The sequence below is a fragment of the Artemia sp. Qi Xiang Cuo genome, chromosome 15 (assembly GCF_049724085.1).
Source record: "Artemia sp. Qi Xiang Cuo chromosome 15, ASM4972408v1, whole genome shotgun sequence".
In the NCBI taxonomy this organism is placed as follows: Eukaryota; Metazoa; Arthropoda; class Branchiopoda; order Anostraca; family Artemiidae; genus Artemia; species Artemia sp. Qi Xiang Cuo.
The window spans coordinates 48,710,058-48,724,930 of NC_142808.1; the positions used below are offsets into that span (position 1 = coordinate 48,710,058).

Below are 14,873 nucleotides of genomic sequence, written 5' to 3' on the forward strand. Positions count from 1 at the left end.
GCAAAAGCTTGTAAAAGCAGTTTGAAGCATATTGAAGCTGTTGTGCTTGGAGCAGGATTATTTATTTTCTTTTCTGGTGTGGTAAATTAACGATCACCTAATGTTTTGGCTAGGTATGAAAGAGACAACTACAATATTCTAGTAGAAAGCTGGACTTAGTCTGAGTGAAATAGAAAATCAACGAACTTAGTTACAAAAAACCACCAAGCGCACCTTTGGCGCTTATATTCCCGATATATTCGTAATCAGCATGGTCGATTTAATCTAAAACCTCTCTCAAATCACTTGTCCCCCTCAGATTGCTATTTTGTCAGATTTTCAACTTTGGCTCCCCGACTAAAACAGTTATTGTAGGTTCATAAGACAGTAACAACCGATTTTGGCTATTTCTGTATGAACAAAAATAGGAAATTGTTTTACAATAAGATCATACTTCACAGGATTATTTCTGTAGTATGAATGCTTAGGTTTCGCTGGGATACTGACGTTTTCATAAACCATGATGATGAGTGGAAACGTCTATCTCTGAGCGGGAAACGGACCGGTTCTGGCTTACGCCGGCATCTGGTCATTGAGGACCGTTGTCAGCTGTTGTTAATACGGCTGGGATGGGGTAGATGTTATCCGAGTGGTTGTGGAAATACTTTGACACTATACTGGTAACTGTTCGTACCATTAATGAAAGCTAAGTATAATCACCTACGGAACAAGCGTTGGCAAAACCCTCCAAAAGTGATTTCAGAAGCAAAATGCTGTACTACGTTACTTCTCCAAGCCTATCTATTCTCCTAAGTTGTACTGAATTGTGTAACTACGGTATTTAGTTACCAGGTTCGCATAGGAATGGAATCGTCCCCGGAGACGCGGACAAAGGGGCGCTTTTTTTGTGTGGAGAGGATAGGTTTTGTCAGTACTTGTTCCGTGGGTGATTATTCTTTGGAAAAAGTTAATCTAAGATTTAAATGGAATAGAGATTGATCCAAGTAGAAAATTGCTAACTTTTAAACCGCTCTTGAGCATAAAATTTTGAAACGAAAATGTGATGTAATTTTAAATAAGAAAAAAACCTTCAATGATAGACCCACAAGCTAAAGTGTGTTACAAAAAGGTGTATAAAATTCTCCCTCTACAGGACAGCGATCTCTAAAATTCTTTGGGTTATGAATTCGAAACCTTGCAAAATAGATCTTATGCTTAAAGGAAGCACAAGAAAAGTATATTGTCACAGCTTTGCTTATTCTCAATTTATGAGGTTCCAAAGATGTTTTCTAAATAAATAAAAAAAAACTCATGGATATGGCTTAAAATTCTACTCAAATGATAGGAATTGCATTTTCAAAACTAAATGCAGAGAATAAAAATTAAAGTATGTTGATTTGTCAAAATAATACAGTACAGAATTAACATAGCATATTGGTAATACATTCCCAAACAATGTTTTTGGCCCTGGATTCATTACTGAAAGTTTCATATCCGACCCTCTTTTCGAGATAGGAAAAAGTAGTTTCTCTAGAATTTTACCACAATAAGAAAAATTTAGCTAATTGTTAAAAATAGAGTGGTAATAAGTGTATGATTTCAGTTCCTGACAGAAAAGTGGTTACGGAGCTAGAAATAATGCCGCAACAAGTGTTGCAGTATGCAAGATGGTGTTGAGAGTTATTTCTGTTCACTTTAGTGCTAGTTTCTGTTCTTGTAAGTTACCCACGCTGTTTGGTGTAATATAACATCTGTTTTACTAATACCGTTTCCATGGGGGAATGGGTACTGTGCTCCTTTTTTTAAATATTTTGCGGATCGCATTGAGTTTCCGAAATGGCACTAGTTTAATCATTGGGCTATATACATTGGTTGGACAGCAGTTTGAAAGAATTATCAAATGCTTTCATAGGATGTATCCTCCCGGATTGATTCGTACAATCGTACAGAGTTGTTCCTTGAGTGTTCTTGCCTATTCGAACCGGCCTTCGATCAATCAGTGCGAGATGTTGCCGTGGCAAGCGTTAGCAGAAGGGAAAAAAGGACGTATAATCATTGACTTGTTAAAGTCATGCTGGTTTATGTATCATTATTTAATTTTCATTCATTTGTGCAGGTAAGCTGCGTGGTATGCAGGAGTCGAAGACTGTGGCCACTCTTCCACCTTTTGTAGTCAATGGCCACGCTATTTGTCGAAGAGTTTATGAAGCTGCAAATGTCTCTTCTATTCCTTCTTCGGATCATTTAATATTCAGGTATGGGATAAGAATTAAAATTAAGTCTTTCTTTTAAATATAGGGATTATAATTGCCAATTATGACCAATTTCGGCTCTTAAATATATTTGTCTGAGGGGAAATGAATGACAAATAGCTTGAAATGTATTAATTTTTTATAATAACACAATTTACTTCTTTTTACTGTGAAATAGGATAATTTCATTGGAACACTTTTAAACTATTTCTTCTAAAAACATGAACGCCGATTTTTATAGTTTGTAGTTTTGCTCACTTCTCAAACGGAAAAATTTCGTTGCACTTTGTTTCCCAACAAAAAGTGTCATTTTTAGGTAACAGACAAGCCATTTCTAAAAATAAGTTGGGGCAGCTGCATTTTTGTATTGTTTTTTTTCTCTTTGTTCTCTTTTGTAATCGAAAGTAATTTGGGTTCAAACTGGCTAAACACAAGAAAGTGTTTCTTTAGTGTTTGAAATACTGTGTGTTGAAATGTAATGTTTGAAAAAGTAAAATTAGGGCTTTTATTTTAATATTTACCTGTGGCTGTTTATCTGTTTACCCTCGTGTTGAGTGCGTAAATTTGCGTTGATAACAAGCGTGCAAAAAAAAAAGATTCCAGAGATTGGGACAAAGGTTAAAAAAAAAATCTGTTCGTGAATATGATGTATGTTCTTAGTATTTCACTAAGTTTGACTTTTTAAGTTTTTTTGCCTTGTACGAATGGGTTGGGGGAGGAGCTTTCCCCTTTCAAGGTCTGGACTCTCCTATTTATTCAATGTTTACAATAAAAGGGCAGTAATTCCAATAGAAGAGCAAGTAATTTATTTTTTTGGTCGAGCACAATTAATTATTGGGCTGATGTCGTTCAAAACGTTGTGTTGAAATAAAGCATGTAAAAAATAGGGATAAAGATAAAGGTTTGTAATGTAGGGTTTTTTTTTGGGGGAAATAATAATTTTTTGGAATGTCTTAATCTGTGTGGATTTTATTTTTTTTTTTGTCTTTGAGGGGGTGGGGGTGGCAACATATAGCCCTTTGAATTTGAATAACTTCAATAGAAGGAAAATATTTACAAGAGAGGGGTAAAGTTAGTAGAACAACATTAATGTTTTGAATAAAGATTATACACTTTTGTCTTAGTAACGCTAAAAACGATGGGCTTAAAACCGATGTACAAAATGTCAGGGATTTGGATAAAGGTTTCAGAATAAGATTTTTATTCAGTTAAATATCATGTTTTTCCAAATAGTTCAATAATTTAGGTTTTTCCTTATATTTCGTTTAGTGCGTGTGTAAAGGGTTTATTCCTCTAAATATTTCGTTTATAACTAAAATTGAGAAGTAATGCTGGGTGTCATGGGACGCCCATTTCAATATCGGATAAATACCATCTTTCCTTGTATGTAACTTTGCTTTTACCCATTTCTATTGTTTTTTAAGATATCTAACAGTTCGTTCACGTTTCGTGAAATATCGCACAATTTCATGTTTTTCATGGAAAATATAGGAAGATACCAAATATATTTTTATGTCAAGAAACTGAGGCTCTCGCAGAAAAAACTGCAAACCTGCCTAGATTTATACAAAGGGCAATATTTGTGTTTCGAAAAATCGATAATTTCTAAGACTATCGAGCAATTGCCTGGATATGGACAATGACCTGTAATGTTACATTAAAAAACAGTTTTAATTTGTTAAAATTTTAGCTGGCGAAAATTGTGCCATTATGACAGATCCTGCTTGACATTTTGCAGTGAGTACTATGTGTATCCAGACAGTCAAAAATACTTAAGTATAATATCTCAGGAACGGCTTAGGTTATTAAGTTGAAATTTCAAGGAAATAGTTAGGAAGAATTTTGAACTAGAGCAAAGGCACTATGTGCATCCTAGTTGTCAAAAGAGCCTACTTGCTGTACCCAAGCAATGGCTGAGGATTTCAGGTTGAATTCTTAGGTAATGCTGGGGGATGTTGAACTAAATCAAAAGACAGAGTATGCATCAAGTAGTCGAAAAGGTGGACGTGTAATATATCAGGAATGGCTAAGGGTGTTTAGTTCAAATTTTGAGTTTATATTTAGCTAATGTTGGATCGGAAGAAGCTATTTTCATCCAGGTCATCAAAAGGGCAAATCTGCTCTCTAGGACCTTCTAAACGTAGTCAGTTGAAACATGGGGAATAGAGATGATGCTGTGAAAAAAAAAATCAAAAGACAGCATGTGTTTCAGGGTCATCAAAGTAATGCATATGTCCTACCTATGGAATTACTAAGGGTATTTAGTGGATTTTTTTTGGAAATATGGATGGGGATATGGAATTAAATCACAAGACATTAAGTGCGCCAAGGCTGTAAAATGACATATTGACCGTACCTCAGGAGCAGCTAGAGGTATTAATTTTGAATTTTCGGTGAAAGTCAAGGATCATGCTGAATTAAATATCTACAAGACAGTATATGCATCTGGGCTGTCACAAGGGTGTATCTGCAATATCTAAGAAACGCCTTACTTATGTAGTTTAAATTTTCAAGGAAAGTTGAAGGGGATAGTGAAATAAATCAAAAGACAGTAAATGCGCCATGATTGTCAGAATAGATTACATTTGATAACTCAGAAGCAGTTAAGGGTATTAAATTGAAACTTCCAGGGAAAGTTGAGAGAGATACTGGACTAATTCAACTGACGCTTGTATATCTGGATTCTCAAAGGGGCATATTTGCAAAATCTCAGGAACAACTAAGTGTATTAAGTTTAAACTTGTCAAACTTGTCAAATTACAATGAATGGGGTAGTCAAACTGAAAACAAACATAAATTGCTACAAATATAAGTTTGACTAAACGCCCTTTACGCAGTCTGAAGACCAGACCGTCATTTGTGTCTTGGTGAAAACAAAATACGTTTTAAACGTTTTCTCTATTATAACGTTACAACATCCAAAATTACTAAGATACCCACCATTTAAATATCTATTTATTAAACGGCCAATCTGCATTCATTATTTCTTTTTAGTAATCTTTTTTCTATGGTGATTGTTTGTTTTTTTTGTGGGTATGACAAATCAAACACATTTCGAAATAAACCTTTTTTTTATTGATAGTGATTTGTGCCAGTTTTTTAGATAGGTGATACTAAATTTGATTAATAAAAATCTTCTTCATATTATAAAGTACGAATTTTATAATTATGGTATTTTTTTGTAATTTGTATATAGCCTAGGGTTATAGTTAGCCCAATAAGGGGAATGGGCCTATTGTCCGGCTAGTGACCATTATATTTGAAAAGAGTATTTAATGGGGAATCAGATGGCACTACTCTTTTTATAATATAAGGCTTCGTTCTGAACGGATATCTTGGCGCACCATTTCCCTTGTTAAAATTAAGTTTCAAATAAAATTCAACCAATATTAAATTAAAAAAGTCTAAAAACGTCAGATCGACAAAACTAAACTGATCAGCTTGCCTCGAACGGATAAAAGGAGCTTATGAAAAGAAGCGATTAGAATGCTATAGTGAGCACTTGCGACAGCTGGAATAGCAGCCCATTGTTTTCGTGTATAAATAGTTGCAATTGAAAGGGAGAGTGTTTTTTTGATTGTGGTCCGTTATAGATTGCCTTATTGTAGTAGCCCATTAGTAGCAAATTGTTTTATCATATACTGATCAATAGCGACGGATGAAAGTGTTGAACTGAGTGTTTTTTGTATGAAAGTTTAATGTTTTTGATGCCGATTACGACACCCACATTTCAAAGGTTTTAGCCCATGCAAGGGGCCCTGCCCTGTGTCTTACTCTTAGTTTGACGCTCGTAATAATAGTTCATATAGTTCCACTTAAAATTCGTCCGTTAACGCAGTTCTTCCGCACGACGAACTATGTCTCAAGGCTATTAGTTGAAGTACCAAGGACTGTGAAAATTTAATGTTGTTGAGAAGTAGAAACTTGTGTAACAGAAAATAACTGAAAAATCAGAGAAACGTGGGATTTCAATTTTAATGAAATAGATCTCTATTTGCAGTTGAGGAGTTTTGGTAGTAACAAGTGCGAAATTTAAAAAAAAAAAATACAGAAAAGAATGAACAGATGGTATCATACAGTTTAAAGGGATGTAGTTGTCTTAGGGGATGAATTGATTGTTCTTGTTTGAATTTTTTGGATGTAAAGCGTTTTAAAGCTTAACTTATTAGCGTATTTATTTTCACGTTCATTGTGGCAATACCAACGAAAATATGGTACTACTCTAAAATTTTCATTATTTGAAATAATCCAACAAAGATTCATGGAAATCGCAATTTCAAGCTATGGACTCGGGTGTGATTCTCTGGCCTAAGTTGGGTTCAGTTAGCAAAAAATGAAAAAATGAAATGAAAACGTCACAAATTTTGTTCTTTTCTTGTGTAAATCTTGCGTTCTAGGCTTTTTTTGTTATTTCTTTTTTCTTTTATTTTCTAAAATTTTGTGTGATAAACTGTCTTCTGCTTGGTCAGACATTCTTCCTCTGTGTTTATAAAACAGTCCATTATGCTTTAATTGAAATTGAGTGTGGGATTCAAGCTCAAATCATTTTTTCGTACGTATCTATCGATTTTGGGAGTACTACAACTCTCAGTTGACCCATTATTCACCATATACTGACTTGTTTCACCCTTTCCGGTTCTCCTTTTTATTTTACCTCTGCCTTTGGTACTACAAAACACTATTTTCTAGATTCTTCCTGTTGGTATGACCATTTGCGACTTTCCTGTTGTAAGCTCTCTTCCGCGTGGTCAGACAAAGACTGCTTTAGCTGGGATTGATTTTGGGGATTCAACTCAAGCCACTGTTTTTGAAGTTTCTATTGGTGGTAGGATTCTAAAAGTCTCAATAAAGCCCCCTATTGGTGAAACTATAAGAGCAGTTACTATGTTGGAAACATATTTCTTATCACAACAAGGAAAGCCACGATATAAATATTAAAACCAATCAAAAGCCTTAAAAAAGGTTTACATAACTAGATATCAAAATTTTTAGATAGCCATTTTGTTCAACGTAGTTTAAAGTTCTGGAAATTAGGTCTTTGAGGATGACAACCCCCTCATAGCCCTCAGGACAAGGATTGTAAGTTATGCCCTGGGGGCATATAAAGTTTATATAGAAAGCGTTGTCGTAGAAACTTCAAAAAGGGCTCATTCGATTAGAAATTGAAATGGCTTGTGCCCTTTTTAATATTCGAAAGTAATTTGAAGGCAACTAACACCCCTTCCATCCCCACCATTTCCCCTAACACGTCCAATCAAAATTTTGAAATATCCATTTTGTTCCACGCTGTTAAAGTTTAGGAAATTATTCCTTTGAGCAGGACACTCCCCTCACAGTCTTCAGAACAAGTGTTATAAGTTATGCCCTGGGGGCATATAAGTTTTTATTGAAATCTTTATCATAGTAACTTGAAAAAGGGCTCATTCGATTGGAAATTCAAAGGTCTAGTGCCGTTTTGAATAGTCGAAAGTGATTTGAGGGCAACTAGCCCCCCTTTCTCGCCCACCTTTTCCTCAAACACATCCAATCAAAATTTTTAGATTGCCATTTTGTTCTGTGTTATAGATTTCCAGGTAGAAATTATGTTTTTGAGGAGGACAAACCCCCACAGCCCTCAGGGCAAGGGTTGTAAGCTATGCCCTGGGGGCATATAAAGTTTTTACTGAACGTGGCGTCGTAGAAACTTTAAAAAGGGCTCATTCGATTGGAAATTGAAATGGCTAGTGTCCTTTTTAATAGTCTAAAGTGATTGGAAGACAACTAACACCCCTTCCACGCCCACCATTTCCCCAAACATATCCATTCAAAATTTTTAGATAATCATTTTGTTCCACGCAGTTTAAAGTTTAGGAAATTATACCTTTGAGCAGGAGACTCCTTCCACAGTCTTCAGGGCCAGGGTTATAAGTTATGCCCTAGGGGCATATAAGGTTTTTATTGAAATATTTGTCGTAGAAACTTGAAAAAGGAATCATTCGATTTGAAATTCAAAGGACTAGTGCCGTTTTCAATAGTCGAAATTGATTTGAGGGCAACTAACCCCCCTCTCACGCCCCCCATTTCCCCCAACACAGACAATCAAAAATTTTAGATAGCCATTTTGTTCAACGCAGTTGAAAGTTTTGGAAATTAGGTCTTTCAGGATGACAACCCATCCCCCCACAATCCTCAGGGCAAGGGTTTTAAGTTATGCCCTGGGAGCATGTAAGATTTTTATTGAAATTGATGTTGTAAAAACATCCAAAAGGGCTCATTCAATTGAAAATTGAAAGGGCTATTGCTTCTAATAGTCGAAAGTGATTGAAGGGCAACTAACCCCCCTCTCACGCCCACCATTTCCCCAAGCACATCCAATCAAAATTTTGAGACATCCATTTTGTTCAACGTATTCGAAAGTTCTGGAAATTAGGTATTTTAGGATGATAACCCCCTCAGAGCTTTCAGTGCAAGGGTTGTAAGTTATGCCCTGGGGGAATGTAAGGTTTATATAGAAAGTTGTTGTAGAAATTTCAAAGGGGGCTCATTTGATTGGAAATTGAAATTGCCCTTTTTAATAGTCGAAAGTGAGTGGAGAGTAATTAACCCCCACTCTTACGCCCTCCATTTCCCCAAACACATTCAATCAAAGTTTGGAGATAGCCATTTTGTTCCACGGTGTTTAAAGTTCTGGAAATTATGTTTTTTAGGATGAAAACCCCCCCCCCCCCCAGAGTCCCCAGGGCGAAGGTTGTAAGTTATGCCCTGGGGGCATATAAGGTTTTTAATGATAGAGACTCTAAGGTAAAAACTTTAAAAGGGGCTCATTCAATTGGAAATTGAGAGGGCTAGTGCGCTTTTTAATAGTTGAAAGTGATTGGACGGTAACTAACGCCCACCATTCCCCCAAACACATCCAATCAAAATTTTCAAATAGCCTTTTTGTTCAACGTAGTAGAAAGTTCTCGAAATTAGGTCTGTGAGGATGACAACCCCCCCCTCCCGACCACACGGCGCGGGGTGTAAGTTATCCCCGGGGTGCAAATAAGGTTTTTATTGAAAGCGCTGTCGTAGAAACTTAAAATGGGCTCATTTGATTGGAAATTGAAAGGGCTAGTGCCTTTTTTTTATAGTTGAAAGTGATTGGAGAAAGACTAACGCCCCTCTCACGCCCACCATTTTACCAGACACAATCAATCAAAATTTTCAAAACGAGCCGAAATTAACATAAGTTGGGCTCAAAACCTCTATGCCTTCCCAAGGCCAGAACATAATTTGCACTTTACTGAAAAAAATACAAATGAATGTGCATTGTCAGTTTAATATACATATACTGATATTTAGTAATCAAAATCTTAATATTATTTGATTTATTAAAATTATAGAATTAAAAACATTTATTTTGTTTCAGTAAAGGGCAAATTCTGTTCTGGCCTTGGGAAGGCATAGAGGTTTTGAGCCCAACTTATGTTAATTTCTGCTCGTTTTGAGTATGACTTGGTTATTTATTGTAATTTCTGTTCGTTTTGAGTTCTAATTTTCGACTTATTTTCGAGTCGGTCAAAAATTTCGGGGGGGGGGTTCAAACCCCCCCCCCTTGGATACGGCCTTGATGCCACGGGGACTAGTTGTCCCACAGAATCGACAATTATAATAATACTCTGATCAAGTACAATACAATACGTAACTTAAACACTTACTATCTTCCAAGGTATTCCCAAAAATAAACAGACAGGGGTAAGTCCGACAAATAGATTAGTACGACCCTCGGTCCCAAAAATTGAAATTTTTATGCTAAAAATCAACCACATCAATCCGGCCAGTTGTCGTACTTAGCCATGAAAACGGTCAGTTCTCAATTTCCTTTCCAAGCCTCACATAAAGGATGTTTTAGTCTATCTTAGTAAAAAAAAGTGGTATTTCGAAACTTAACAATTTGTATTTTGCGTTATAGATATTTCATTTCATATTAAATTATTTCTGCTTAATTGGGTAGGTTATCACGGGTGTATCCCATTTGAGCGCTTTCCCATTTGAGCGCCATGGCGCGCAAATGGGAATTTCCTATTTGCGCGCCGTATTTTAATTAGTTCAGTTGTGTCCCATTTGAGCGCCAGATAATATTTTGCGTTTCCTCTTCATGTTGAAAATCGCTCTTCTCTTATCCAAGTCCGAAATTGAACTGAACTGAGCTAACAATCTTGCACCCTCTTATAACATTTACTTCGAGCGCCCATTAATCCTAATTTACGATGCAAGGTCAGGTGACCTAATTGCGTAAGCGATTGCACAACCGTTTACCCACAAAATGCAATAGGATTTAGTGTGGGAGCATATTTTTTTACCCTCTTATAACAAGTATTTAATGATGCCAGGAACAATATTTCTGGTTAGTATTAATAAGTCAGTTTGACAATGAAGAGCTCCAAGAATAAACAACTGCTAGAACACGACGGTTTCGTCTACAGATTCGATAAGCCGATTTCTGGAGGAAGAAAGAAGAGCTGGAGATGCATGAAGAAGGGATGTCTCGGGCGGTTACACACTGATTCCAGCGACGGCTCACCAGTTTCAGTTGGTACGCACGACCACAGCGCTGATCCTCTGCAGACCCAGCAGTACAAATTCCGGTCAGACCTTCGAAGCGAGTCAGCCCGTACTACTCGTCCGATTCCCGCTATCTACGACGGCCAGGTCGCAAGTGCTGCTGCCAGTGGGCTGAGTGCTTTGCCTCAGTTACCCTATAAGCACGTGAAGTCGTCCATGTACAGATCACGAAACAAGCTGATACCACCACTGCCCGCTGATACTATATTCGTACCGACGCCCTTGCCCCAGGCTTTCAGTGAGACGTCTGCAAACCAGAGATTCCTCCTCTTTCAGCTTCAAAATAACGCTGCGATTTGCTTTGCAACCGACGAGTCGTTAAGTCTGCTTGAACGAAGCCCGGAATGGTATATGGACGGCACCTTCGACTCAGCTCCTTCCCCATTCGGCCAGTTGTTCACCGTTCACGTTTTCTTCGGCGACAAGCAACTTCCCGCTGTCTTCGTGCTGAAAGGAGTGACACTTCGCCCGACGACCGTCGTCTCTGATTTTGAGACCGGTCTGCTGACATCCGTGAAGCAAGTTTTTCCGGCCGCCAAGCACCGTGGGTGTTACTTCCACTTTTGCCAAGCAGTAATCAGAAACTTGGGGCGTCACTCAGTCCGTGAGCTGTACATGACCGAAGCAGACTTCAACCTCTACGTTCGAAAGCTTCTGGCTCTGGCGTTCCTACCTCCAGCGATCGTCAGAATCAATTCTGGTCCAATCATTTCTCACATCGTTCGTACCTGGCCTTCGGCTCGTCCGTTTGTCACTTACTTCAGCCGTCAGTGGTTCGACCAATGTCCTCCTCATTTCTGGTCAGTCTACGGCATCCAGCGAAGGACAAACAACGACCTCGAATCATGGCACATGCGGTTTAACCGAAGAGTCGGTCGCTACCACCCGAACTTGTGGCAGTTTATCTCTTTCCTGAAGGAATAACAAGCAGTCGTCGATTCTGCAAGGACACAGCTACTCCAGGGTCATGTCATCCATCGGACGAACAAGAAGTATGCAAGGCTGAACGAACGACTCGAAAAGCTGTCGACGGAGTACAGGGCTGGAACTCGAACAGCAGACGAGCTTCTCTTGGGTGTCGCACATAACATTTCGCCGGATGTGTGATATTAGCAGTTTTTGTTTGTATTTTTACCAATATATTAATTTGAATTATCCGTTTTTGGCACGATTTTTGGGTGATTTCGTTCCATTTCTAAACGATCGTTGTGAAATAACTCTAAAAAAAGAGCCGAATATTTAGACTTGACCAGCAAGCCTTCTTCAGCGGCAATCAGTTCTTACCCTATGAACGTGCGTAAAATCTTCACTTATATTCTTCACAAGCTTAACAAACGTTTAGCTTCTTAACTCTCAGTACAGAGTTATTTCACAACCATTGACCCAATAAAATCCTCAGTTTTGTTCGTTGTCTTCGTGGCAATAAATATTTCTACAGATCAATGTGGCAGCAAACCACGCTTCATCCACCGCAAAATCACAATTTTGGGTTTGGCGCTCAAATGGTACTCCGTGGCGCTCAAATGGGAACAAAATTCCGTGGCGCTCAAATGGAACAAAATTCCGTGGCGCTCAAATGGGAAAGCGCTCAAATGGGAACACCCCGGTTATCACATATCCACAAAAAAAAGACGGAAGAAAATGGTTTGAGATAGCTTAGTTTTATTTTATAATCTTTTTGGTGCCTTCTAAGTAAAAGGTCGCTAGCCGAGCGTCCAAAAATAATCTTTGTCTACCGCTAGTTTAAATTAATTGCTGTATACTAAAAAAAAAAGATGTATAAAAACAGCTAACTTTTGGAAAAGTAATTTCGTCATTTTCTTGTTGGAATGATGTTACCTGCGGGTTTTTGCAAATTATAACAATTATCTGTTTTTATATCTTCACTAAATGACGTGGATGATTTTGCTTTCCTTGCTGCTTATCGCCTTCAAGTCCGTATCTGCAAGGGGGGGGGGGAGTACCCCTCCCCCAAACAAAAATCCTTGATGCGCCTTCATAGCCATAAAAGATTAATTGAAACGTGGTGGATTTTTTCCTATTCTTTTCTATAATTTAGTGTCATCCCCACTTTGCATTCGAAATTAATAGATACATCCAGCAATTAAGACTATTTTTACTAAGGTATCCTGACACTAGCACTATTCATATTGCGTTCATTAACAATATTTATGTGTCAGTAGATAGAATAATCGATTGTTTAGTTTGCAATTATATTCTGGTAAGTCTCTAGTCCCTCGTAAGGAATCAATTTTTTGGGCAAAAAATCATATTTAGCATTATTCCTATTAAGCCTCAATTTGAAACCTATTTTAATCTTATAATTAATATTTTAGAAGAATGGAAGTATATTATAAGAACTTTTTGGGCTCGAGTTGCTAATGAAACAGTTATTGTAGGTTCATAAGACAGTAACAACCGATTTTGGCTATTTTTGTATAAAGAAAAATAGGAAATTGTTTATCATTACTTCACAGGATTATTTCTGTAGTATGTTTAACTAGGTTTCGCTGGGATACGGACGCTTTCACAAACCATGATGATGAGTGGAAACGTTTATCTCTGAGCGGGAAACGGACTGGTCCTGGCTTACGCCGGCATCTGGTCATTGAGGATCGTTTTCAGCTGTTGTTACTAGGGCTGGGATGGGGTAGATGTTATCCGAGTGGTTGTGGAAATACTTTATGACACCATACTGGTAACTGTTCTTATTATTAATGAAAGCTAAGTAGAATCACCTACGGAACAAGCGTTGACAAAAACCTCCAAAAGTGACTTCAGAAGCAAAGTGCTTTACTACTCAACTTCTCCAAGCCAATCTATTCTCCTAAGTTGTACTGAATTGTGTAACTACGGTATTTAGTTACCAGGTTCACATAGGAAAGGCATCGTCCCCGGAGACGCGGACAAAGGGGCGCTTTTTTTGTGTGGAGAGAATAGGTTTTGTCAGTACTTGTTCCGTAGGTGATTATTCTTTGGAAAAAGTTAATCTAAGATTTAAATGGAATAGAGATTGATCCAAGTAGAAAATTGCTAACTTTTAAACCGCTCTTGAGCATAAAATTTTGAAATGAAAATGTGATGTAATTTTAAATAAGAAAAAAACCTTCAATGATAGACCCACAAGCTAAAGTGTGTTACAAAAAGGTGTATAAAATTCTCCCTCTACAGGACGGTGATCTCTAAAATTCTTTGGGTTATGAATTCGAAACCTTGCAAAATAGATCTTACGCTTAAAGGAAGCACAAGAAAAGTATATTGTCACAGCTTTGCTCATTCTCAATTTATGAGGTTCCAAAGATGTTTTCTAAATAAATAAAAAAAAACTCATGGATATGGCTTAGAATTCTACTCAAATGATAGGAATTGCATTTTCAAAACTAAATACAGAGAGTAAAAATTAAAGTATGTTGATTCATCAAAATAATACAGTACAGAATTAACATAGCATATTGGTAATACATTCCCAAACAATGTTTTTGGCCCTGGATTCATTACTGAAAGTTTCATATCCGACCCTCTTTTCGAGATAGGAAAAAGTAGCTTCTCTAGAATTTTACCATAATAAGAAAAATTTAGTTAATTGTTAAAAATAGAGTGGTAATAAGTGTATGATCTCAGTTCCTGACAGAAAAATTGTTACGGAGCTATAAATAATGCCGCAACAAGTGTTGCAGTATGCAAGATGGCCTTGAGAGTTATTTCTGTTCACGTTAGTTCTAGTTTCTATTCTTGTAGATTACCCCCGCTGTTTGGTGTAATATAACATCTGATTTTACTAATACCGTTTCCATTAGGGGAATGGGTGCTGTGCTCTGTTTTTTTTACATATTTTGCGGATCGCATTGAGTTTCCGAAAAGGCACTGGTTTAATCATTGGGCTGTATACATTGGTTGGACAGCATCTTGAAAGAATTATCAAATGCTTTCATAGGATGTATCCTCACGGATTGATTCGTAGAATCATACAGAGTTGTTCCTTGAGTGTTCTTGCCTATTCGAACCGGCCTTCGATCAATCAGTGCGAGATGTTGCCGTGGCAAGCGTTAGCAGAAGGGA

The 14,873-nt window shown here is 37.4% G+C and overlaps 2 non-coding genes across 2 annotated transcripts; both read left to right on the forward strand.

Moving 5' to 3' along the window:
* Nucleotides 1–423: 423 nt before the first annotated feature.
* LOC148943770 (small nucleolar RNA U3) lies at nt 424–633 on the forward strand. Its single transcript, XR_016143017.1, has one exon. It is a non-coding gene; the product is annotated as a small nucleolar RNA U3 (small nucleolar RNA).
* Nucleotides 634–13,274: 12,641 nt separating this feature from the next.
* Nucleotides 13,275–13,484, forward strand: LOC148943771 (small nucleolar RNA U3). The gene has a single exon (XR_016143024.1). It is a non-coding gene; the product is annotated as a small nucleolar RNA U3 (small nucleolar RNA).
* Nucleotides 13,485–14,873: the final 1,389 nt, after the last annotated feature.